The following is a 27,692-nucleotide window of genomic DNA, read 5'->3' as shown; positions in this document are numbered from 1 at the left end:
CTGAATGAAAACTATAACCCCATCAGCAAAAGCAACACCATATATACATCCCGACCACAACAAACAAGACGTCACTTGAAAAATATAAAGCCATCAACAAAACTGACTAAAACAAATTAATCTCACAAACTAACAGACAAAATTTTGATTATAAACTGTCAACCCATCAACGGAAACGAACAGTAAACCCAGTAAAACGAATTAATCTAAACAAGTAGGGCCTCAAATACATAAGACATACATCCTGACCACAACAGAAAAGACATTCATTGAAAAATATTAACTCATCAGCTAAAGAAAACAAAAAACCGAGCAGGACAAAATTAATCTCAAACAGTTGCAGCATAAACACACAATCTATACACCCAAATCACTACGGACAAGATAATGATTAAAAAATATTAATTCATCGACAAAAGCAAACAGAAAACTCAGCAAAACTCATTAACTAACAAAGTAGCGACACAAATACACCCTCATCACAACAGAAACGACGTCGATTCAAAAGCATATTAACAAAAGCTAAGAGACAAATGACTAATACGAATTCATCTCAAAATGTAGGGAGCATTATAAACACCTTGCTCACAACAGCAAACACATTAATTAAAAATATATATACATAAAACAAAAATCAACAGTAAAACGAATTAATGTCCAAAAGTACAGCCACAAATAGATGAGGCACAACAAAAAAGACACTGATGCAGAAATACAAACCCATCCATAAAGGCAAAAACAAAACTAAGTACAACAAACTATTCTCAAAAAGAACCCCATCCACAAAAGCAAAAAAACAAAACTAAGTAAAACAAATTATTCTCAAAAAGAACCCCATCCACAAAAGCAAAAAAACAAAACTAAGTAAAACAAATTATTCTCAAAAAGAACTCCATCCACAAAAGCAAAAACAAAACTAAGTAAAACAAATTAACCTTAAAGAGAACGAATAACAGAAAATACACTCATGCAGAAATACAAACCCATCCACAAAAGCAAAAACAAAACTAAATACAACAAAATAATCTCAAAAAGAACGAGTAGCAGAAAAGACACTCATGCAGGAATACAAACCCATCCACAAAGGCAAAAACAAAAGTAAGTAAAACAAATTAATCTAAAAAAGAACCCCATCTACAAAAGCAAAAACAAAACTAAGTAAAAGAAATTAATCTCAAAAAGAACGAGTAACAGAAAAGACACTCATGCAGAAATACAAACCCATCCACAAAGGCAAAAACAAATCTAAGTGAAACAAATTAATCTCAAAAAGAACGAGTAACAGAAAAGACACTCATGCAGGAATACAAACCCATCCACAAGAGCAAAAACAAAACTAAGTACAACAAAATAATCTCAAAAAGAACGAGTAACAGAAAAGACACTCATGCAGAAATACAAACCCATCCACAAAAGCAAAAACAAAACTAAGTACAACAAAATAATCTCAAAAAGAACGAGTAACAGAAAAGACACTCATGCAGAAATACAAACCCATCCACAAAAGCAAAAACAAAACTAAGTACAACAAAATAATCTCAAAAAGAACGAGTAACAGAAAAGACACTCATGCAGAAATACAAACCCATCCACAAAGGCAACAACAAAACTAAGAGAAACAAATTTTATCTCAAAAAGAACGAGCAGATATACACCCCAACCATAACACGTAAGACATTCACTGAAAAAGACAAACTCATCGACAAAAGTCAACAGAAAACTATTTAACTATAGAAAACAAATTCATCTCAAAAAGAAGGGGCAGCAAAACACAAGACATACACTCCAACCACAACAGAAACCTTAGCAAAAACGAATTAATCTGAAAAAGAAGCAGCAGCAAAGAACACCTAACAACCCACGTTGTGTCACTTTCATCTACGACCTTTCTAGAATGAACACGACAACCCAAGATGTACATCCAACAACAACAACAACAACCAATTACACCTAAAACTTCTATCTTCATCCCTGTCAGTCATCACAAATGACAAACAAAAATAGATATGCCATACAGATAGTAGTGCACATTACATATAATTGTAGTTACCTAATTGTTACAATTTATTGTTGTGTGTGTATCTAGCTTAACACAATAACAAATTACCACATTTACTCACATTATAGACGCACCTTTCCCCATAATCTTTGGATCATAAATCCAGTATGCATTACACGCAACCAAAATGTTTCCATGAAAAAATTATAACTACAAGATATCCCAGGCAATAATCACAGCTCATTTCCACATCAGACATTCAAGTAATATTCAAAATCATCAATTCTGCAACTTCTCCAATGTAACTCATTTCACTTTGCAATCTGCCAACTAACTTTTATATTAACACTTATCACGTTTTGTTATAAATAATAATAATAATAATAATAATAATAATAATAATAATAATAATAATCCATGGCACTACAGCCCATGAAGGGCCTAGACCAACCAGCCGGCTGCTGGCCTCACATCCACATGCCAAAGCAGAGGTGGACGATCATCCAACCAGAATGGAGGTATCATGTGGTTAACACAATGATCCCCCCCCTCAGCCGTTATAACTGGTATTCGCAACCAGATTTCACTACCTATCATAGCTCCCCAAGTGCATCACAATGCTGGGTAGGCACCGGTCCCATACACTGACTGAAATTTCCCCCATGAGGACTCAAACCAGCACACATTCCATAATGCGAGTCCTAGCCAGGATGCCTTAGACAAAGACGCCACAGCACAGAACGGTTTTGTTATAAAGTAACTGTTTTTTTTGCCTCTTCTTTTTAATTTCAAGTGTAATTACACTTAATACTTTAATACCCAGAAAGTGTTGGTCTTAGAACGTACGATTTGCTTCGAGCAAGACACGTATCAGGCACTGCAGATAAATTACAAGCAAGCTAAATATGGCATTTCGCTTTAAAGCTGGAATGTTACAGGCTTACTATTTGGAGCAAGGGATTCTTTACCGAAATTTACAACTAATATCCTTAAATCTTCTAAAATTTCCTTTCATGAGGTTCACAAGATTGTGATGGAAATTCTGAAGACCTCTCTTCCAATTCTACACTATCATTTACATGTTAATACACAAATTTTTCTTTCCATGTACAAATCGAATAATTATTTTACTCGTTCCACTTCCCTTCATCTTTTTATGTTTCTTTATTCAATCTTTAATCAATCTCACTTCAGGATGAATGATTTTAAAGTATTGCAAAATCTTTCTTTATATATGTAATTTTCGCTAGCAATAACAAAAACAAATAAATAAATAAATAAATAAATAATTTTCCTAAAACTAACCTATCATAACAAATTAACTTCTTTGACAATTTCCACATGACAAGTGCATCCAACAATACCACATGTAGCAACTGAATATGTAATTCCTACATTATGCAAGGATTTTTTTTTCCCCCCTTTACACATTACTGTTAAAAATTGGGCTGCATACATTATGCATGTCATCTATTATGTGAGTATATACGGTAATGCAAGAACTCTGATACAATGTATACAACAATACAAGTATGAAAAATAATCATTAGCAGTGTCATTTCACCATAATCATTTTATCACCACCTCACTCATGAAAATACTATCATTCCACTTCATATTATCTTCTCTGCTTCCACTACACCTGCAAATTATGCGCACATCACTGCCACACACCACACATATTATGTAATCCAGTATATTTTCCACTTCCACGTAACACATTTCACATATATCACTAATACCAACAAATCACACTGCTAATAATTATTTACGATCACACATTCACTGCCTCTGGAGGAGAAGCACTCAATTTCATCAAACTCCTCATATTTTTCATGCACACAATACAATCCATTTCATTTTCTACACTATGCCAGCTGATATTCTCAACTACTCATTCTCGATAAAATCTGTAGAAAAGCAACTCTGATACAAGCTCCCACTCCCATTGCATTATCACTTACAGAGGTGTGAAAATTATTACAATAATCTTAATTTTAAAGGTTTTTTAATAGTTCCTTCACAAATATTATTTGAATTGATGAATATTGGTATATAATATTACTATACTGATGTAGGATATATTTACTACTAACAATGCCAGAAAGCATTGTTGTGCATTGGTATTTTTCTTATTTCACAATTGTTATGGGAATTCAGAAATTATTATATTATGTTGGCGGAATTGGAAACATCAAAAATTATATGCACAAAACAGATGTATACGTTCATTTGAACCTTCCCAACAATGTAAACAGAAAGAACAATTTGTTTAAAGCATTTCTTAATTAATTTTTGATGTTTCCAATTCCACCAACATAATATAACAATTTCTGAATTCCCATAACAATTGTAAAATAAGAAAAATACCAATGTACAACAATGCTTTTCGGCATTGTTAGTAGTAAATATATCCTACATCAGTATAGTAATATTATATACCAATATGCATCAATTCAATGAATATTTGTGAAGGAACTATTAAAAAACCTTTAAAATTAAGATTATTCTAATAATTTTCACACCTCTGTAAGAGAAGAAAAATATAACAAACATCGTGGGATTGTATTTACCATCCTAGGTAGTGGATCACTAAACGATATTTCATACAAGTTCAGAAGATGCAAAGGCATTTCTTTCCCCTTCTACTTGCCCAAAGTCCGTGAGTAACAGAACGGTAGCTGTTACCTCTTATACCTGCACCCCCCCCCCCCCAAGTTGTACACACAAGAAAATAAAATATTAAATAAAGTACATAAGTGAATATAAAAATACACTGACACAGGTTTGAGAATTACATGTTTGTGTATATTGTGACGGCCACGTGAGATTCGATCTCACGACCAGCGCAGGAAGAGCTAAGTCGGCTGTGTTTTGGGCGGGTTGCGCGCGCGCATCTGCTTCCTGGGGCATGTGCTATGGCGGAGAGGAGAGAGCGACCGCGGCAGAGACGGGAGATATGGAGACTATTCGAGATCGCAAACTCTCCAGAAACTATGGTTTGGTCATAAAAGAGAAGACGCAAGTGAAGTCAGTGAGTAAGCCAGTGTAGTTAGTCAGTGGACAGCAAGCCAGCCAGTCTTGTGTACCAGAGTTCGACTTGAGTGTGTGTCCACAATTGTGTGAGCATCCGAAGACCTGAGTTCGAGTGCAGTGGACCGCAGTTGGAGGGACCTGAGTTCGAAGTTCAGTGGACTGTCTCTAAGGTCTGGGGTTCGAGATACTGTGAACTCGAGTGACTGAGCTAGAAGAACTGTGAACTGAGAACTGACAGTTCTGATTTGTAAATATTCCTTTGTGAACATTAGTAAAAATTAACAGTTCATTGTTGTTCTCAATAATCCAAGTAAATTGTCATTGTCGTCTGTGGAGTGCAATATTTTAGTATCGTTCTTATAATATTTCCAACTAATAATAAATTCAATTACGAAATGTTAGTTTGTATTGTCAGAGGGGAGTGACACAGTGTAGATTGTCCCATTCTGTATGTTGTAGAGTAGCAACTAGTGGTGAAGAAAACATTTATCTTCTGCTCTCAGTAGCTTTTTAACGTGCCAGTTGATATAAATAGCAATAAAATGAAATATTACCACTTAGTATAGGCTTTTCAAATATAGATTACTGGTAAACATTTTCAATAATAAAATTTTGTCACTGTGTTGAAAGTCAATTACTCGAACATCAGTAAGATGGACAGTAGTAGCTTCCCCTTCACTGATGGTAGAGAGTGTCAGTAGAGGGGAAAGCCTATCAACCAAACTGAAATGGGGTCTAGTTCACAAATTTAAGTCCTGTTGTCAATGATCAGTTTATAAAAGTCAAGGAACTTCCTTCTCATGTTTGTCCTGCCAGTGGCCCAAGCCAGCGCATTTCGGGGAGGGCCTGTTCATACCCGTCGCGGTGCTCTTAACCGAGTGTCTCGATGGGCCAGCACGTTTACTTTGAACAAATTAGAGTGCTTAAAGCAGGCAGCAGCCGCCTGAATACCGAGTGCATGGAATAATGGAATAGGACCTCGGTTCTATTTTGTTGGTTTTCGGAATCCCCGACGTAATGATCAATAGGGACAGACGGGGGCATTTGTATTGCGACGTTAGATGTGAAATTCTTGGATCATCGCAAGACGTACCAAAGCGAAAGCATTTCCCAAGAATGTTTTCTCTAATCAAGAACGAAAGTTAGAGGTTCGAAGGCAATCAGATACCGTCCTAGTTCTAACCATAAACGATGCCAGCCAGCAATCCGCCAAAGTTCCTCCGATGACTCGGCAGGCGGCTTCCGAGAAACCAAAGCTTTTGGGTTCCAGGGGAAGTATGGTTGCAAAGCTGAAACTTAAAGGAATTGACGGAAGGGCACCACCAGGAGTGGAGCCTGCAGCTTAATTTGACTCAACACGGGAAACCTCACCAGGCCCGGACATCGAGAGGATTGACAGATTGAGAGCTCTTTCTTGATTCGATGGGTGGTGGTGCATGGCCGTTCTTAGTTGGTGGAGCAATTTGTCTGGTTAATTCCGATAACGAACGAGACTCTAGACGAGACATACGTTATACACTTTATCGCACACAGTTTCAAAGGCAACCTCGTATTCTCATGCAAAATGAGCCCTGATTTCTCTTTCCCAAAGCTCTCGTATTCCCCTTGTCCTTCTCATGAACAGGCCATATACTCACACATAGTTCTACATAAACGCATGTCCATTTCTTTTTGTTTTGTCCAAAATTACCCATACCACTCACTCCTAAAGCATCACCAATACTTAATGACTCATCCCATATATTTTAACTAATTCTCGCACTTTCCATAAATCAAATCTACAGATACAGCAAACCTCACCACAATCAGCTGGCATAAGTAGAAAATGCACTTATCTCACAATTTGTACACATATGTACATAGTAGCAGTCAACTACTTTCAAAAGAATCACCAATCTCAATATGTATCTACTTTGTCTTTCCTATTTCATCTACAAGGTAAGAGCACCAGTAGTCGACATGTTAAGAAAACATATATTGATTTTTTTCAATCCTCCAACTGTACTTTACTCTAACAAACAATTTTGAAAATATATTCTGACACCTGCAAATCCATTCTTTAACCTACATATGAGGGGGTCAGAAGCAAAAGGGTACAGCGGATTCGGAACACCTCAAAATCTGTGCTTCAGTGGCTGACCATGATAATATCTTTGAAAAATATTGGAGTGCAAGAGGTCAAATGACTTTATTGTCAAACACCTGGCATTAAAAAACAACAAGAAGTGACAGTTCTAAGAACATGAGTGCATACAGGGCAAGCTAAAACATCTAAAATTTAAATAAAAAATTTCACGAAACCTTAAGTACTTTCAACCACATTTTCTCACAAATTAACTTAAGTGCATTCATACCCCTTTGCTTCTGAACTCCTCATGTGTGTCATTAGTCACACTGTCAATATTTATATTCAAAAATTAATTTAACAATAACTTCTTTGACATGCACCTATAGTTGACACATTTCTTATACACTCAAACAATTATATCACTGCAATAAAATAAAACACTGTATATAAGTTATTAAGTTTTTATTGTATTATTTATTTAAAAACATTTTATTTCATACAAAGGAAGATCCAGTCATTTCTCCATGACATTCAGTCACTTTTTGAACACAAATTCCCCTTACAGTCCGCTCTTGAATAGTCTCCACATACCCAAATATTTGATTTAAAATATCTGCAACAAATGTCTTTTTCATCAGCTTCAAATTCTGTTTTACTTGCATTAACAATTCTCAAACCCGTTACTTTTATTTTAACAACAAATTTACAAATTATTAAATTCCCTTCTTTAACATTCCCCTGATCAAGACTTTCAATCATCATCTCACCACAATCCTCTTCACACCATTTATAGTCACTGGTATTCATCAACGAAACTGCACTTTCATCTGAACTTTCTTCTCTTTTTCTACTTTCTTCTTATTATCTTCTTTTTTTAAGATATTCTAATGCTTATGGCGAGGTAATTACAGCCGGAATTCTTTCTCTCTTTCTCTTTGGGGCTTTTCTTTCTACAGGACGAGGCCAAAATGAAGTCCTTCTCAACAATGAAGGCAGAAAACCCTTGATTGTGGATGCCATTTCAGTTGCTTTGTCTTCTGACGGTGAAGGAGGTTCTATAATAGTTGAACTGGCTGTAGTGTTGTAGGCTTAGGTGGTTCTGGTTCAACTGGCTGTGGTGTCATGGGAATAGGTGGTTCTGGTTCAACTGGTTATGGTGTCACGGGAATAGGTGCTTCTGGATCAACTGACTGTGGTGTTGTGAGCCTAGGTGCTTCTCTTTGAGGTTGTAGCTCTAATACATTCATATTCATTGCTATGTTCTGTTGTAGCTGTAGAGTCTTCACTTTATTCCACAGAATGCTCTCCAACAGACGTGCTTTACCCGTTGATTGCTGGGAATATTGTTCAATTTTTTTAGGAGCCAGTTTTCTCTGAAAAAAATGGTTCTTCAATAATGTCACCTAAAGCTGAAACATTGGGTACTTAAGGTTGACAGCCACTGTCAACAGTAGATTCTAAGAATTGTAGAAGAAAATAACGATATTCATGCACACTGGAAAGCATGTATAAACTACTGGTAGTTATAAAATGTAATATTAAGTTAAGAACCTAAGTTCACATAGCTGTCAACCTTACAGAAAAAACAATTTCATTATAAACATTCGTGTCAACTACAGGTGTCCTGTCGACTATAGGTGCTCTTACATCTACAGGGTGAACCATAAGTAATGTCATTCATTTCAAGAATTTTCAGTTACCGGTATTTAAAACAAAAAACTTTAATACAATTTTGCTTTATTGTGCTTCCTTTTCCAGAAAAAAATTATTTTATACAAAACATCTCATGCCATATTTTGGGAAAGCTATTCAATTAATTCCCAGTCAATTTAAGACAGGAGTGTATTATGATGATAAATGAAATGTGTAGACACTTCATCCAAACCAATGAAAGCTTTCGTTCCGCAAAGGAATTTCAAACCATGCTGTGCTCTGACAACACTATAAAGCTACCTGAACAGATGCAGTTCGCGTAAGCAACGAAAAAAGGAACATAACGCAATTGCTTTTAAATATGGCTCGGAAAATTTCATTTCTTGTATATAAGTTTACCAAATACTACTTCAAAAATTTAAGTTCGAGGTAACTATTTCTAACTGGCTAAAGAAAATGCTCGTAGGTAGTGCAACAAAAGGATATTTTTTACATCATTAATCACATTTCTATAATGTAAAATAACCTTTCCTTATTAGCTGTCTTCACTGAATATATAATTTAAATCAAGTCGTAGAGTTTCAAATTAAATTCTTTCCACATCAGCATTATAAACAGTCTTGATCGTTTCTATAAATTATGCTTAACATGCCACATTATCATACTAGTGCCGTAAAATATTACAATGACAACTCATCAAAATAAGATTCTTTTATTATAGGATATCACTTAATTTTCGTCAATTTGACAAACAATTCTGACGTCACAATATGGCCGACTTAAACCAACACGACAAGTAAACAAAACTCACTGAGATATCACCTCAACTAACCCACTAACCTTCTCACATAAGTCGACCTCATGTCACTGAGATATCACCTCAACTAACCCACTAACCTTCTCACATAAGTCGACCTCATGTCACTGAGATATCACCTCAACTAACCCACTAACCTTCTCACATAAGTCGACCTCATGTCACTGAGATATCACCTCAACTAATCCACTAACCTTCTCACATAAGTCGACCTCATGTCACTGAGATATCACCTCAACTAACCCACTAACCTTCTCACATAAGTCGACCTCATGTCACTGAGATATCACCTCAACTAACCCACTAACCTTCTCACATAAGTCGACCTCATGTCACTGAGATATCACCTCAACTAACCCACTAACCTTCTCACATAAGTCGACCTCATGTCACTGAGATATCACCTCAACTAATCCACTAACCTTCTCACATAAGTCGACCTCATGTCACTGAGATCACCTCAACTAACCCACTAACCTTCTCACATAAGTCGACCTCATGTCACTGAGATATCACCTCAACTAATCCACTAACCTTCTCACATAAGTCGACCTCATGTCACTGAGATATCACCTCAACTAACCCACTAACCTTCTCACATAAGTCGACCTCATGTCACTGAGATATCACCTCAACTAACCCACTAACCTTCTCACATAAGTCGACCTCATGTCACTGAGATATCACCTCAACTAACCCACTAACCTTCTCACATAAGTCGACCTCATGTCACTGAGATATCACCTCAACTAATCCACTAACCTTCTCACATAAGTCGACCTCATGTCACTGAGATATCACCTCAACTAACCCACTAACCCACTAACCTTCTCACATAAGTCGACCTCATGTCACTGAGATATCACCTCAACTAATCCACTAACCTTCTCACATAAGTCGACCTCATGTCACTGAGATATCACCTCAACTAACCCACTAACCTTCTCACATAAGTCGACCTCATGTCACTGAGATATCACCTCAACTAATCCACTAACCTTCTCACATAAGTCGACCTCATGTCACTGAGATATCACCTCAACTAACCCACTAACCTTCTCACATAAGTCGACCTCATGTCACTGAGATATCACCTCAACTAACCCACTAACCTTCTCACATAAGTCGACCTCATGTCACTGAGATATCACCTCAACTAACCCACTAACCTTCTCACATAAGTCGACCTCATGTCACTGAGATATCACCTCAACTAACCCACTAACCTTCTCACATAAGTCGACCTCATGTCACTGAGATATCACCTCAACTAACCCACTAACCTTCTCACATAAGTCGACCTCATGTCACTGAGATATCACCTCAACTAACCCACTAACCTTCTCACATAAGTCGACCTCATGTCACTGAGATATCACCTCAACTAATCCACTAACCTTCTCACATAAGTCGACCTCATGTCACTGAGATATCACCTCAACTAACCCACTAACCCACTAACCTTCTCACATAAGTCGACCTCATGTCACTGAGATATCACCTCAACTAATCCACTAACCTTCTCACATAAGTCGACCTCATGTCACTGAGATATCACCTCAACTAACCCACTAACCTTCTCACATAAGTCGACCTCATGTCACTGAGATATCACCTCAACTAATCCACTAACCTTCTCACATAAGTCGACCTCATGTCACTGAGATATCACCTCAACTAACCCACTAACCTTCTCACATAAGTCGACCTCATGTCACTGAGATATCACCTCAACTAACCCACTAACCTTCTCACATAAGTCGACCTCATGTCACTGAGATATCACCTCAACTAATCCACTAACCTTCTCACATAAGTCGACCTCATGTCACTGAGATATCACCTCAACTAACCCACTAACCTTCTCACATAAGTCGACCTCATGTCACTGAGATATCACCTCAACTAATCCACTAACCTTCTCACATAAGTCGACCTCATGTCACTGAGATATCACCTCAACTAACCCACTAACCTTCTCACATAAGTCGACCTCATGTCACTGAGATATCACCTCAACTAACCCACTAACCTTCTCACATAAGTCGACCTCATGTCACTGAGATATCACCTCAACTAATCCACTAACCTTCTCACATAAGTCGACCTCATGTCACTGAGATATCACCTCAACTAACCCACTAACCTTCTCACATAAGTCGACCTCATGTCACTGAGATATCACCTCAACTAATCCACTAACCTTCTCACATAAGTTCACCTCATGTCACGAGATATCACCTCAACTAATCCACTAACCTTCTCACATAAGTTCACCTCATGTCACTGAGATATCACCTCAACTAATCCACTAACCTTCTCACATAAGTCGACCTCATGTCACTGAGATATCACCTCAACTAATCCACTAACCTTCTCACATAAGTCCACCTCATGTCACTGAGATATCACCTCAACTAATCCACTAACCTTCTCACATAAGTCGACCTCATGGCACTGAGATATCACCTCAACTAATCCACTAACCTTCTCACATAACTCGACCTCATGTCACTGAGATATCACCTCAACTAACCCACTAACCTTCTCACATAAGTTCACCTCATGTCACTGAGATATCACCTCAACTAACCCACTAACCTTCTCACATAAGTTCAACTCATGTCACTGAGATATCACCTCAACTAACCCACTAACCTTCTCGCATAAGTTCACCTCATGTCACTGAGATATCACCTCAACTAACCCGCTAACCTTCTCACATAAGTTCACCTCATGTCACTGAGATATCACCTCAACTAACCCACTAACCTTCTCACATAAGTTCAACTCATGTCACTGAGATATCACCTCAACTAACTCACTAACCTTCTCACATACGTCGACTACATGACTCACCCCATTCTCCAATCTAGCCAACCATATATTCTCATAAACACGCAACCGATATCCTATAGTCATACAGACCCTTCTGCACTTTATTCCAAATTTTTCAAGATTTTAACTTGAAAAAGCAGTGTTCATTCTCTATTATCTGACACAGTTTAAACACAAAAATTCAACAGTATATCATCTGTATTTTCCTTAAGAGTTTCAATGCAATGCATATGGCATGATGACACTGACCTTCAAATCACCCAGGAGAAGGGTTTGTCCACACCAACACAATTTAATGTGTTACTTCCAGCTGGTTGTAGGGCACAGCATTACAACTTCTCATAATTTTATTAATCTATTTCAAAATGCACGTTTTTCTGGGAAACTATTCCAAATATGGCGAGTCCTTGGGATCAACCCCTTTCATTTCATTACCAAGGTTTTCCCCAATCAAAAGTCAAATGCCAGGTAATCTTTTGGCGAATCCTCAGATCTCACCTCTTCTCACTACATCTCACCAAAATTTTGTAGAAAATTGCACAAAATTATAAAAATTGTAATATTGTAAAATTTTGACTTGTTCCACATCTTAAAGCTTCATTGCTCATGTAAGATCTATGGAATAAAATAAATGAATTAATGAATGAATGTATAGCACAATGCTATTTCACTTTTTTTGCTCTTTCCTCAAGGGACCACCCACCACAAATATTAACATTACTTACGGTTAACCCTGTATATAATCTGTTCTAATCTACTGTTTACTTTAATTCTTTCCAACCTTAAGCTGGGGACATTCCTCCTGAAATCCTCCTCTTCTCAAGTCCTCTTCAAATCCATCACTCCTGATGTCCTCTTGAAATCCTTCACTCCTTCTGATGTCCTCTTGAAATCCATCACTCCTGATGTCCTCTTGAAATCCTTCACTCCTTCTGATGTCCTCTTGAAATCCTTCACTCCTTCTGATGTATTCTTGAAATCCTTCACTCCTGAAGTCCTCTTGAAATCCTTCACTTCTTCTAACAATCTTGCTTATCTGTCTCAGGAAAAGCTGTGGTCTTCCTCTGGTCAGCAGACAAAATATCTGGAGGAGAAATTCACAATAATGTCAGCTCAGTGTTATTCCAAATATCACATCTTACTTTACAATTCCTCATTATAATAATCCATGGCGCTACAGCCCACAAAGGGCCGAGACCAACTAGCCGGCTGCTGGCCTCACGGCCACATGCCGAAGCAGAGGTGGACGCTCATCCAACCAGAATGGAGGTATCGTGTGGTTAACACGATGAGCCCCCCCCAGGCGTTATAGCTGGTTTGCATAACCGGATTTCACTACCTATCGTAGCTCCCCAACTGCATCACGATACTGGATGGGCACTGGTCCCATACACTGGCCGAAATTTCATGAGAAAATTTCTTCCCCCATGAGGACTTGAACCAGCGCACATTCTGTAACGCAAGTCCTACACAGGATGCCTTAGACAACGACGCGGGACACAATTCCTCAGTACTTCTACTATTATGTTCAGCTAAACAGATATCCTAGTTTTGCCGGGACATTCCCAGTTTTCACACAATTGTCCCAGTGTCCCAACAAAAACTTCAGAATACATGCATTTCCTGTATTTTAGTACATACGCAAAATACAATATTTCCTCAATTATTTCATTTTATCATTACCAGAAGCACAAGAATTCAAGACCATTATAAAAAAAGTCTATTTTCACTAAGCAATAAGGCATCAAAACAATATTTCATTAAACAGCAGTGCAATGAGGTGAAAATCCCCTCCCCTCTCTAATCTCAAAACACTCCAGCAATAGGCATAAGTAAACATCAAAGTAGTTTTCCTTTACAAATGTATGCAGGCACAAGGATTTTAACTGTACCATAACACTGTTGCAGACGAATTCTAAAATCTCGGCAGCACAGAAAACAATATCCATGACCAGTGAGCTGTCAACTTTTCTTTTACGATTTTAAATGAACTATATCATTTCTAACATTTCTTAAATCCAATCCACAGCTTTGATCTGTGTAAGTGACAGCAGAGAATACTTATTTATTAACATAACCATACTTTCACCATACACTTGCCAAACAACCCTAAAGTGCAGCAATGCAAAATATTCCTCAAAGTTCCATCACACTATAAATGCATTTTTAATCATGTTACTTTTGTACGTTTCTACACTAATGAAATATTTTTCCAACAAATGACAAATCAATATTTTTCGGCTTCTTCGCATCCTTATCTTGCCTCAATACTCAATAGGTTTTACTATAAATGGCATAAAAACTTTACACAGAAATTATTTCTTTTACCTAAGCCATTATTCAAATACCGAAATGACATTTCACTTTTTGGTTACTTACAACCTAAAGATTCTGTTGTTCAAATTAATGTAGTCATACCCAAAACTTTCCAAGCACGAGATTTTAACACTAGTCAGTAGTAATTCATATTTACCAATTTATGCAGGTTTCCTGACTGGTATCACAGTTACCTCCCATCTCCTGCCCCACAGACACCTCCAGTTCACAACTGCCCCAAAATATCCTGCAACAACACGCATGACAATCACGTTTCTGTACAAGTACCTTACATTTCCCACAATCCATGAAACAGCAAGATGTGCAAACTGCACTGATAACAGAACATGCAGAAAATGAAGGAGAAAATAGAATGAAAAGAGAGAAAACAGTGGAGAAAATATAGGGAAACGAGAAGGAAAGACAGTGAAAAATGCAGGAGAAAATGGAGTACAAAATCGAGCACAGAATAGACTACAAATAGACGAGAAAATACAGACAACAGAGAAGAAAATAGAGAAAAAACAAAGTACAACATACTCGAGAAAATGCAATACAATATAGAGCAGAGAATGCAGGGAATACAGACAATATAGACAACAAATAAACAGAAAATGAACAAAGTAGGATATATAATAGAGGGAAAAGAAAGAAAACAAATGAACAGACAATACAGAGAAAATTCTGCAGAAAATGGGGCACAAGAAACAGCAGAAAATAGAAAATAAATAATTTAAAACATAGAGTACATAATAGAATAATGAGAGAGAAAACAGAAAAGAAAATAGAGGACAATATACTACAAATTAGACAAGAATATTAAGGACAAAATAGAGGACTAAATACAGTAGAAAAAAAGAGGACAAAAAGAGAGAAATTAGAGAATATACAGGAGAAAATAGAGAGCATCTAGCAGATAAGAGCAAAAAGAGCTGAAAAGAGATACTTTTCAGCAGAAAACAGAATGAAAATAAAGAAGAAAATAGGAGAAGAAATAGAGAGAAAATAGAGTAACAAAGACAAAATAGAATAGAGAACAGAAAGAGAAAATAGACGAGAAAATACAGATAAATAGAGGCTAAAAGACTAGAAAATAGAGGAGAAAATTGAGGGAACTCACAAAAAAATACATAGTGTGACAGCGACATGAGATTCGAACTCACGACGAGCGTCCCGCAAGAGAGAAGATCGCGCGGAGCACTTTGGGGTGGCGCGCGGCAGAGAGGGGAAAGGGCCAACGCGGCGAGAGAGTGCGCACGCATGTGGTGCTGGTAGAGAGGAGAGGACTCTGGATTTTTCTGGAGTGCCATCTCTAGAGACGCGTGGAACTTTCGAGGCTACGACGCTGTGGTTATAAATTAAGGACGCGAAGGAACGACAGCAGTTTTCAGTTGATTAGTCAGCCAGTCAGTGAGAAAGCCAGAATTCAACTCAAGTGTGCGTCCGCAACTGTATCGGCATCCGAAGGCCTGAGTTCGAGTGCAGTGGACCGCAGTTGGAGGGACCTGAGTTCGAGTGCAGTGGACCGCAGTTGGAGGGACCCGAGTTCGAGTACAGTGAACTGTCTCTGAAGGTCTGTGGTTCGAGATACTGTGAACTCGAGTGACTGAGATAGAAGAACTGTGAGCTGAGAACTGATAGTTCTGATTTGTAAATAGTGCTTTGTAAATATTAGTTAAGATTAACAGTTCATTGTTGTGCGTAATAGTCCAAGTAAACTGTTATTGTCGTCGGTGGAGTGCTATAACGAATACTGTGTTGAGTGAAGATCCAATTGTTGACGAGAGCGTTTAAGGTGAATTGTAGAAAGGAATTATTGTTGTGACAAATAAATTACATTGTTGTTACTAATAAAATTCACAATAGGAAACAGAGTAGAAATTTGAGGGAAAATAGAGCACAAACTAGGAGAGAGAAAAAAAAAAAAAAAGAGTACAAAATAGACATAAAATACAGTACAAAATAGAGAACAGAGATAACTACAGAAACTAGAGGGAAAATTGAGTACAATATAGAACAGAGGAGACAATAACTGAGAATTTAAAGTAGAGAATAGTGAGAAAATACCAGATAATAGACAAATAGATACAACATAGAGAATATACAGCAGATCGTACAGAGAAAATACTAAATAGAGATAAATAAGAGAAAATAGAGATACAATTGAGGCAACATAGAAAAGACAATATAAAATACAGAAAATACAGTAGAAAATAAAGTACAAAATAAGACAGAAAACAGAAAAATTCAGTATAAAATAGAGAGAAAGTAAAAAAAGGTGTAACGGTATCCCCGCACTTGGGGGGGCATGGAGATAGAGCCCCATGCTTTCCAAGACCTCAGCACTAGAATGAGGTGGTGTGGTCGGCACCATACTCTGACTGCCATTTACCCCCGGGACCGTTCTAAAAGTTAGAGTTTAAAATAGAGAAAACTGACTAGAAAGTAGAGAGAAACTATACGAGCAAGAAAAGGAAGTAAATGAGAAAATAAAGGGTAAAAATTACAGAAAATAGAGGCAAATAGGCAAGAAAATAGTGATTAGAGGAGGAAACATAGAGTGATCAGAGGAGAAAATAAGTTGATTAGAGGAAAAATAGAGGGAAAAGAGGACTAAATAGAATAGAAAATGGAGCAGAAAATAGAGAAATAATAATACAGCACAAACTAGAAAGAAAATAGAGTACAAAAGAGAGAAAATAGAGGAGAAACAAAAAAAAGTAGAAAATAGAGAAGAATATAGAGGGGAAAAAAAGAACATATAGAACAAGACACAAAATAAAGCAGAAAATAGAGAGACAATAAAGCTAAACAACGGGAAAGAATATAGAGGGGAAAAAGAGGACAATATACAGGAAAAGAGACAGAAAACAAGGCTAAAATAGAGTAGAAAACACAGAAACTGCATGAGAAAATGAAAGAAAGAAAGAAAGAAACAAAGAAACAAAGAAAGAGCACAAAATAGAGGAGCAAATATATGGAAATGAGAGGACAAAACAGAGGGGGAAAAAATAAAGTAGCAAATCGAGATAAAATACGCTACAAAATAGAGAGAATAAATAGCACAAAATAAAAAGAAATAGACTGCAAAATATAGGAGAAATTACAGATGATAGACCATAGAAAATAAAGAGAGTAGAAATACAGGCAAAGTAGAGTCTAAATAGAAAGGAAATACATGGAGAGAGAAAGAGGGTAAAATACACACAAAATAGAATAGGATATAGAGAACCAAATACAATAGAAAATAGGGAATATACAACACAGAGCGAAAATAGACTCGAAAACAGAGAAAATAGAAGAGAAAGTAAAGAGAAACAAAGACAAAGTACAGACAAAACAGGAAATACAGAGAAGACAGTACAAAATGAAGCAGAAAATAAAGGGCATATAGGTAAAATAGAGGAAATATAATATGACATGGAGAAAATTGATTTACATTACATAGTAAAAATAGAATACAAAATAGAGCATAAAGTAGAGGAGAAAATAGAGGAAGAAGAAAATAGGCAGAAAATGAAGAGAATGGAATGAAAATTGAAGTGGAGTAGAGGAGAAAAATAGAGGAAATAGACAGGAAAAGAAAGTAGAGAGAAAAAAGAGGGAAATAGGACAAAATAGACAGAATATAGAGTACAAAGTGGAGAGAAAATAAAGTGGGGGAAATAGAGAGCACGCACGCACACACACACACAGTAGAAAATACTGGATAAAATAGAGAAGAGGAGAAAATAAAGCACAAAACAGAGAAATTATAGTAGAAAATAGGACACTAGACGACAAAATACAGGCAAAAGAGGAGAGGGTAGAGAAGAAAATAGAGGAGTATAAAGACAAAATTTAGAGCTAAAAATATAGACGAAATAACGCTGATAGAAATAGAAAACAGACACAATATACACCAGAAAACAGAGTACAAATTACAGAAAAAGTACAGAAAAAAAAATCACAGTAAAAATAGAGTAGAAAATTGAGCACAAAATACAGACAAAATAGAGGAATAACACTAGAAAATAGAGGGGGGGGGAAGAAAAAATGAGAACAGAGACAAAATAGAGAAAATTGAGCAGAGAATAGAGTGCAAAAAGAGGGAAAGTAGAGAAAATAAGACGATAATAGAAGGGAAAATGAAAGCAAATAGAGAAAACCTATAGAAAATACAACAGAGAATAGAGAAAATAAAAACTAGACGAGGAAATAGACGGCAAAGAGAGAAGAAAATAAAAACAAAACGGGAAAATATAGAGCAGAACACAGAGCCAAAATAAAATAGACAATGGAGAAGAAATTAGATTGAAAATTAGATTGACAGAATAGAGCGGAAACAATAGAAAAGTGTAGGAGGAAATAGAGAAGAAAATAGAGTACAAATTAGAAAACAAAATACACAGTAAACAGAGGGAAAACAGAAGAAAATAGAGGATAAAATACAGATTAAATTGAGTACAAATCAGAGACAATAAAGACAAAATTGAGCAGATAAGAGAAAATAGGGGCGGAAACAGAGGATAAAATAGAACAGTGTTCAAAGTAGAGGAGAAAAGACAGCAGAAAATATATACAAAATAGAGAAATAGACGAGAAAATACAGGAGAAAACAGAGAAAAAAAGAGCTGAAAATACAGAGAAATTAAAGCACAACACACAGAAAATAGAGTAGAAGCTACAGAGAATATAGACGAGAATATACGAGAGACAATAGAGGACAGGTAGAGAAGAGAAAATAGAGAAGAAAATAAGAGAGAGACAATAAAAATCATTTTCATTTTAATATCTTATATATCCATTCAATCGAATTTCTTGTTTGTGTCGGAAATAAGATTTGTCGATTAGTTCCTATTCTTTCTCATTTAATGAAAATAAATATTAATACACCAACAAATGAAATTATAGATCCAATAGATGAAACTACATTTCAAAGCTTTTATTGTTTACGTTTTAACCCATTTCTTACTTGTGATTTTTATGTATCTCTGCTTTCATCATGTATTCTGTTCTACTTCATGTATATCTTCACTGTTTGTAACAAAGTACTATGTAGATCTATTTATTGATGTGATGATGGTTCATTGGAACCAAAAACGTTCATCTTTATCTAAATAACAGTATCTTTGTGTATATCACATTTGTGACTTGATAAGTTTGATGCTCTTTGCAATTAAAAGCTTTCAGTACATCTTCACAATGCTAAATTCACAAACTTTCAATGTTTTCAATATCCATATTGTAACTTTCAATTGTATTTTGTTAAATCATGCTTACCAGTTTCCTGGCAACGGATTTCCTCGCATATTCTGCCACAGCACCTCTCCACCGCCACCATCTTATCTTCTACCTCAGTTGCTCCACAGAATTTAACACCTACTCCATAACTGTTCCAAAATGCCTGAAACAAGACACACAACGATAAGTTTCCTTACAAGTGGTTTACATTTTCGGCTAGCTATGCTATAACAAGATACGTAAGCTGCATCAGTAATAGTACGTGTATATCTTCACGAAGGTAAATCCACGAACTATAAATGTTTTCAATATCCATATTGTAACATTCAATTGTATTCCGTTAATCCATGCTTACCAATTTCTTGGCAACGGATTTCCTCCAAAGTTCCCTCGCATATCCTGCCTCAGTTGCTGCACAGAATTTAACACCCTACCCTGTACCAGTCCCAAAATGCCTGAAACAAGACACAACGATCAACTTTTCTTACAAGTGATTTACATTTTCGGCAAACTATGCTATAACAAGATACATAATCTGCATTCGCACTGGTGTATGTAAATCTTCACAAAACTAAATCCACAAACTTTTCAATAGGCTTATTGCAATTTTCAACTGTACTCTGTTAATCCATGCTTACCAGTTTCCTGACAAGAGATTTTTTCCAAATTTCCCTCGCATATCCTGCCTCAGCACCACTCCTCCAGCACCATCTTATCTTCTGCCTCCGTTGCTCAACAGAATTTAACACCTACCTAATATTCCCAAAATGCCTGAAACAACACACAGAACAATTAAGTTTCCTTACAAGTGATTTACATTTTCTCCAAGCTATGCTACAACAAGATATACGTAATCTGCATTAGTACTAGTGCTTGCCAATCTTCACAAATACTATATTAAATTAACATGAGCCGTCTGTGCTTATCTAATTTTATATAAATTGATCGAAGCCAAACCAACGTCAAAACACACAACATGTCCAGCTATTGCACTAAACAAGGCTAGGCTGATAATCGGATGGTGACAACTATGAATTTGTAATATTTAAACAACGGCAAACCGAAGAAAAACAATAACCAGGTATCACTGTAACTTATGTTACACACCACGTTCCATCTAGGTAAAGTGCTTCATCATGTGAAAGTGATCAGATAAGGAACCTTGGTGCAATAACAATGAATAAGACAGGTCAACATTAAGTATTTTAATATTTTAACATTTTATATCACAGTGTAATTCAACAATTTTAATGACTGGATAACTGCATTTGACAAAATATTAACGTCAAGCAAACCACATTGTTCTACAAAGTAGTAGTAGTAGTAGTAGTAGTAGTAGGGTTTAAGAAGGGCGCGTCAGCTACTATGGCTATTTGCGCCCTTATCTAAAATTCTTATTGTAACAAATACATAAATAATATAATAATCAGAGTGCTAAAAGAACTAAAAAGCGTTGTCACGGTAAAACGAGGCACACAAATGCAGTATACATAAGGTGATTTCTACAGAATCATAAAAGTGAGCAATTCTACCACACCAGGTGGTATTCAAAACGAACAAATAAAACAATAAAACTAAGGCCATCAGAGATAACTTGTCAATCATATTTTAAAACCATAAAATTTTATAAAATATTCGGATGTATAAAGTCCGAAATGTCAACAATGTAAAATCAAATATAAAACAACAAATGTAACCTCCGGATGAGTAAAACGGATCAATAAAAAACTAAATCACCTTATCCAAACCTGTATTTGATAAAAATCTCAGAACTGCATTTGCACAATTAAAATCATTTCCAAGAGCGTCACGTAATGTCGGCCGAATTCCATATTGCCTCCGTGCATGGTCATATTTCCTGCAACGCAATAAAAAGTGTTCCACCGTAAGTGGAACATGGCACATATCGCACTCCGGCTGAGGTTCGCCACGTAGGAGATGGCCGTGTGTCAGATGACAATGGCCAATCCTCAACCGGGTGAGTAAAACCTCCTCGTGTCGCGACGCTCTTGTAGACGAATCCCAAACTCTAACAGTATTCTTTATATTTCGTAATCTGTTTCACTCTTGTGCAGACCATTCTCCTTCCCATTGCCACCAAATTTTATATTTCAAGTAGTTTCGAATGTCCTGCCACCTCTCGCGCCAATATAGCAGAGAGCCATCCACTGCGCCAGCCCTGGCTGCAGCATCCGCGGCCTCATTTCCTGCAATCCCTACATGGCCAGGAATCCACACTACTCCAATCTCATAATCAGAGCAAAGGAGAGTATGGAACAGCTGCTGAGTTCTTAAGACAAGCGGATCATCACAATTAAAAGACTGCAAGGACTGGATGGCACTTAAAGAGTCGGAACAGATAAGGAATCTGCCCATTGTTCTACAAAAGATGGACAACACAGCAGAAGAACAAATTAGTTGATAGTTTTAATTGTTAGTAATAATTGAGTGTTTTAATTATCTATATAAAAGTGTTTTACATGTTACGTTCAAATCATCAAGAGTACACATTATATGTCTCACACAGTTCATGTGCATCTATTTGAAAATATAATTAGGCAAACTTTCATACATTTGAAAATGGCACATTAGTGCCGAAAACGTTCATGTTATAATCAATTTATATCAAATTAGATAAGCACAGACAGCTCATGTTAATTTAATATAGTATTACAACTTGCTTATCGGAAAAACCATATAAAAATGAAATCTTCACAAAGCTAAATCCACAAACTTTTCATGTTTTCAATATTCTTATTGCAATTTTCAACTGTACTCTGTTAATCCATCCTTACCAGTTTCCTGACTATGGATTTCCTCCACAGTTCCCTCGCATATCCTGCCTCAGTTGGTCCACAGAAATTAACACCTACCCCATAATTGTCCCGAAATGCCCTGAAACAAGACAGATAATAATCACTTTTCTTTACATGTTAGCCTTACTTACATTTTCCGCAAGCTATAGCCTACTATAACAAGATAAGGAAACTGCATTGGTAGTAGTAGATGTACTCATCTCCAAAAATGTAATTACCTAATGTTTAACATCCTCATTTCTTTTATATTCCTATACCAATTTCTTAAAAATTTATTGTCATTCCCAACATATGCTTAACTATCACTATTATTACTTTCATTGTGCTAAAATCTAACAGTCATTATGGACTACTTTTTAGACCTAAATGAAGGAAACGAAAACCAAGGAAAATTGCCCACATTCACTTTCTTCATAACAAATTCTGAATATAATTAATTCCAATAGTGTATAATCCTACCTCAGGCTCCCAGCGTTCTTATAAAAGTCCTTCACATCTTCATGCAGTCCTCCTCATTGGTTTCGGAAAAGCAGCCATCCTCCCCAGGTTCGTGTAGAATCTGGAAAGAAATTCCAAAAGGATTTCAGTTCAGTTGTAGGCGAAATGAACATTCTCTGTTTTAAGTTATAATTCCTACCCTTACTTCATGATATTAAGGTCGCTATATTCCCTAAGTATTAAATTCAAATCATAATAATAATCCATGGCGCTTCATGCCCACATGCCGAAGCAGAATGGAGGTATCGTGTGGTTAGCACAATGATCCCCCCAGCCATTATAGCTTGCATTCGCAACCAGATTTCACTACCTATCGTAGCTCCCCAAGTGCATCACAATGCTGGGTGGGCACTGGTCCCATACACTGGCCGAAATTTCATGAGAAAATTTCTTCTCCCACGAGGACTCGGACCAGCGTGCATTCCATAACGAGAGTCCTAGGCAGGATGCCTTAGACCGCGACACCACAGCGTGTCAATTCAAATCATAATCACACCAAATTTAAACAAGTTTCAAATTTCTCCCTCCTTTCAGCTACCTTTATACGTCCTGGCTATCATCTCATACAAAGTTTTTCTTCCAACAATATAGGCTACGACATTCTGTACAATAGCATAAGTTGTCTCAATTTAGGACACTAGACAACTGCTTGTGAGATCATTCTAATAAAATATAACACCATCGCCCCCGAGGGCATAACACTTCAGTCACACAAGGGTGAAGTGAAATAATCCTGTACATTGAAAGGGACGATAGCCCACACTCAAACGAATAGAAAACTTATACGTTTTGTGATTAAACGCATGGTTAATAAGAAAATGAAGTTTGAAATTTCAGCAGTCTGGCTACATCGCCGCTTTCTTCTCACAATACAGATGTAAGAGGCCAACGAACTCAGCTCTATCCACCACTGTGTACTACCCCCACCTCCCTCTCTGTCTACAATGTTACAACCTGGTCGCACCGTTCAGTCGCTTCTAATTACTGGTTTTCCAATTAAATTTCCACAACCGTCCACGCTATTCAAATATGGCATTTTCTATCGATGTGGACAAAAATCACGATCCTACTCGCAATAGTTATCGAACAAAATGGTGTTAAAATTTCGAAAAGACTTTTTTTTCTGAGAAAACTATTAACATGCCATCAATACGGTATAACAGTTTTCTGTTACATACAACATGAGCTATTTGCTCTCAAAATCTACAAGGTTATTTCACTCCCACTCTGTAACTTATATGGGTTGCGCCATTATGAGTCAATTTAATAACAGAGAGCCACCGGCATAGCCCTGTCGGCTAAGGCGCTTGCCTGCCGATCCAGAGCTGCGTTCGGGCACGGGCTCATTCCGGCTTGGGCTGATTACCTGGTTCAGTTTTTTTCAGAGGTTTTTCCCCAACCATAAGGCAAATGTCAGGTAATCTATGGCGAACCCTCGACCTCATCTCGCTATCACCAATCCCATCGACGCTAAATAACCTCGTAGTTGATACAGCGTCGTTAAATAACCAAGTAAAAAACATTTAATAACAGAGAGTAGGCTATATCTGCAAATTATTTCTTTCTTTCTTTCATTCCTTCGGTTACCCAGTTGTAATTACAGTACACAATACAGTAACGCGGACCACGTCGAAAACCACGAGACAGATGGCAAAGAATCAATGAATGATTGGAACACGGACAAAGGATGACGTGTAAGATAAAAGGTACAGGAGTTCGCATTGCAAGAGCTCTTAGGATTCAACATGTGAGATCCTAGTTTAAAGACAAATGTCTCACTTCGTTCACACTATCCCACTTAGTCAATTTTGCTGGGAGAAAAGCCCAAATGACTACACTAGAAAGAACTTAAAATTGTGGGGTAATTACGTCACCTGCACACATTTACCCGTAACAACACAGACAGCCCTCACCCAGAAGGAAGGAGGAGTAGCCGCTATGTTGGACATTTTTACTTCTCGTTAACTGATGCCATTTACCGAATTTCTTCAGTAACTTTTTGATATTCACGTATAACTTTGAATATCAGTTCAAATAAAAATACGAATTTCACTACATACATCCCTTAACTGCTATCCAATACAAAAACGTTCTCGAACCGCTCCTAAATAGAGCGTTGGCCTAAACGTCAAAAGGAGAAACGTACAATATGCCGGACTCTACGCCTACAAGTCATACATTATCCTCTCCTCCTATTTACTGTATCATAACCCATGAAATTACTCATCTTATTATATTACAATCCAATACTCTACAAACCTTAGTATAAATTACCTAAATGCATTTATACATCTTCAAAACTCGTGTCTTAATTACGCCTACCGGTACCTGTCATTACTTCACAAATTTCACATTCTTAACACTATTTTCGCCTGGTTTCTTTATATTAACTTCGTTAGGCATGCTTACCTAGATTTAATATATCAAAAACACAACACAATATAATTATATACTTCACATAATTCCACAATTCTCATGCTCGATAAAATTTCGCCATTAACGACCGCCGCTCAGAGGTCGAAAGGTCACAGTGTCACCAACATTCTCATTCGGAAAATCCCTCTATTTCGATGGAAATTTCCTTCATTTCTACAAGAAATCCCTCCATTAAAAATACAAGCAACTTTTGCGTGTTTCCACAAATTTTGATATTTCTTCCCTGCCTCTAAATCTTTCAATTTACTAAGGTTTTCATATGAAGTTCGTTTCTCTCAGCACTAATTATTTTCTTCTTCTCCTTCTTCTTTAACTTGTCAAGTTCCAAACACACAATTTTCCATTTTCACTTTGCACTATGCATCCTTTAAATTCATCACACTGTAACCACGAATTGCTACATTACTTTTTATAATACTTCTCTTCATATGGAGGTAATTCACGAAGCGTTTTCAATGTTTTTGTACTAATTTCACTCCTATAGCTTCAATTGCACTTCACTCATTTCAAATAAAGTTGGCAACGCAACACTCCGACAACGACGCCACTGCTCATTTGATGGCGCATTCTTCAAATTCCTCCCCTATTAGTATGCATTATTTATTGTGCCCTTAGTTGTATTATTTCTAACTTGTGACCCTTCCGTTTAATTTTCACTTTTATTTATTGCATTCCATTCACCTTACGTAAATATCAAGCTTGCCATATATCCCGTAAAAATGGGACAGTCCCCCCTTTTTGGCCTAGATGTTCTGCGTCCTCATAATTTTTCTCCGAACGCGGAATAGTCCCGTATTCTAATCAGATTTCATTTCATAACGTAAAAATCACCAATTTCTTCAACTGTATTTTTCTGCACATCAATATACTTTCGTGCATATGTGCTCATTATGTCGCTCTTCTTCTCTGGCTGTCTTTTGCATGCTGATCCCCCTATACACTTTATGCAGCAGGGATCAGAATGGGAACATCAGAGAACAAGGGGCAGAGGGAAGCAAAGGCAAACGTGGAGAAGACGATTATACAAAAGGGAAAAAAAAGTAATCCAGCCGACGTAAAGCATAGCATCTGTGGATGAAAGTTGCCTCGTCTTCTTTGCTCCATCCTAGTTGATCACCAGGTCCCAAATTCTGTGTTTTTCGTTCTTTATATAGAATTCCAAGTCGCATATTTTCCTATTTACTTTTAACGTGTCCTTGTACAACTTGGCCAAACTACCTTTACTTCTTGCTGCTTTCATGAAATAGGATAGTAACTTCTCTCTTTTCCTTATTCCACATCTCAGGTTCTTCTCCGCTGTCACCTTAGTTCCTTTGTTTTCTTAAATTACTCAGAATTATTTATCCGGTCCTCATAAACGACACAATATTTTATTGTCAGTCCCTTTCCACAGAACAGTGTGTATTCATCATCTTTTACAATTGACACTATAGGTTCTTGGAAATTCATTACTTGCCGATATTAGGGGCTGCCCGATCTTAAACACTTTCAACTCCAAATTGAAAAATCTTATTTTACATCGCACACAGTTATAACTACCTAGTTTATTCAATTTCTCATCTAGTTTAAGTGGGTATTTAAATTCCATATTCTTCTGACTTATGCATATTTTTCAATTTCGATTTTGTATTAGGTATATGATAATTTTCTTTTGTGTTAACGTTACGTCCATATCATTATTATGTATTTCCTTTTCATCCTCTGATTCAGTGGATGAGAAGGCCTTACATCCCTAACTCTGCCAGAATAAATAAAGCCCTCAGGACTTAGCTTACTATGCTGAAGCCAGGAGTGATTTCAAATCACTTATAAAGCAGAAGAAAGACGAGTACACGGAAAGAAAAGGGCGGGAGACAGCAGAAGCCGCAAGAACGGATCCTTTCGTTGCTTTAAAGAGGAGGAGCTCAAACCACTCTCCAAACATTCAAATGGAAACCTGGCGGAACCATTTCCAGACAATCCTAAACCCAAACGGGGAAGAACAAGCCTACA

General features: G+C 36.9%; 1 long non-coding RNA gene across 1 annotated transcript; it reads right to left on the bottom strand.

The window, feature by feature from the left end:
• Positions 1-11,602: 11,602 nt before the first annotated feature.
• Positions 11,603-25,785, bottom strand: LOC138713871 (uncharacterized). Its single transcript, XR_011336000.1, has 8 exons — positions 25,674-25,785; positions 23,226-23,325; positions 22,746-22,845; positions 20,589-20,721; positions 20,306-20,405; positions 19,990-20,113; positions 14,885-14,974; positions 11,603-13,495 (listed from the first exon to the last, which is right to left on the bottom strand). It is a non-coding gene; the product is annotated as an uncharacterized lncRNA (long non-coding RNA).
• Between the last annotated feature and the right edge of the window lie 1,907 nt (positions 25,786-27,692).

This window comes from Periplaneta americana, chromosome 14 (assembly GCF_040183065.1).
Source record: "Periplaneta americana isolate PAMFEO1 chromosome 14, P.americana_PAMFEO1_priV1, whole genome shotgun sequence".
NCBI classification, from domain to species: Eukaryota; Metazoa; Arthropoda; class Insecta; order Blattodea; family Blattidae; genus Periplaneta; species Periplaneta americana.
The sequence above is the reverse complement of the archived record's forward strand: the minus strand, read 5'-3'. Positions and strand labels throughout refer to the sequence as shown.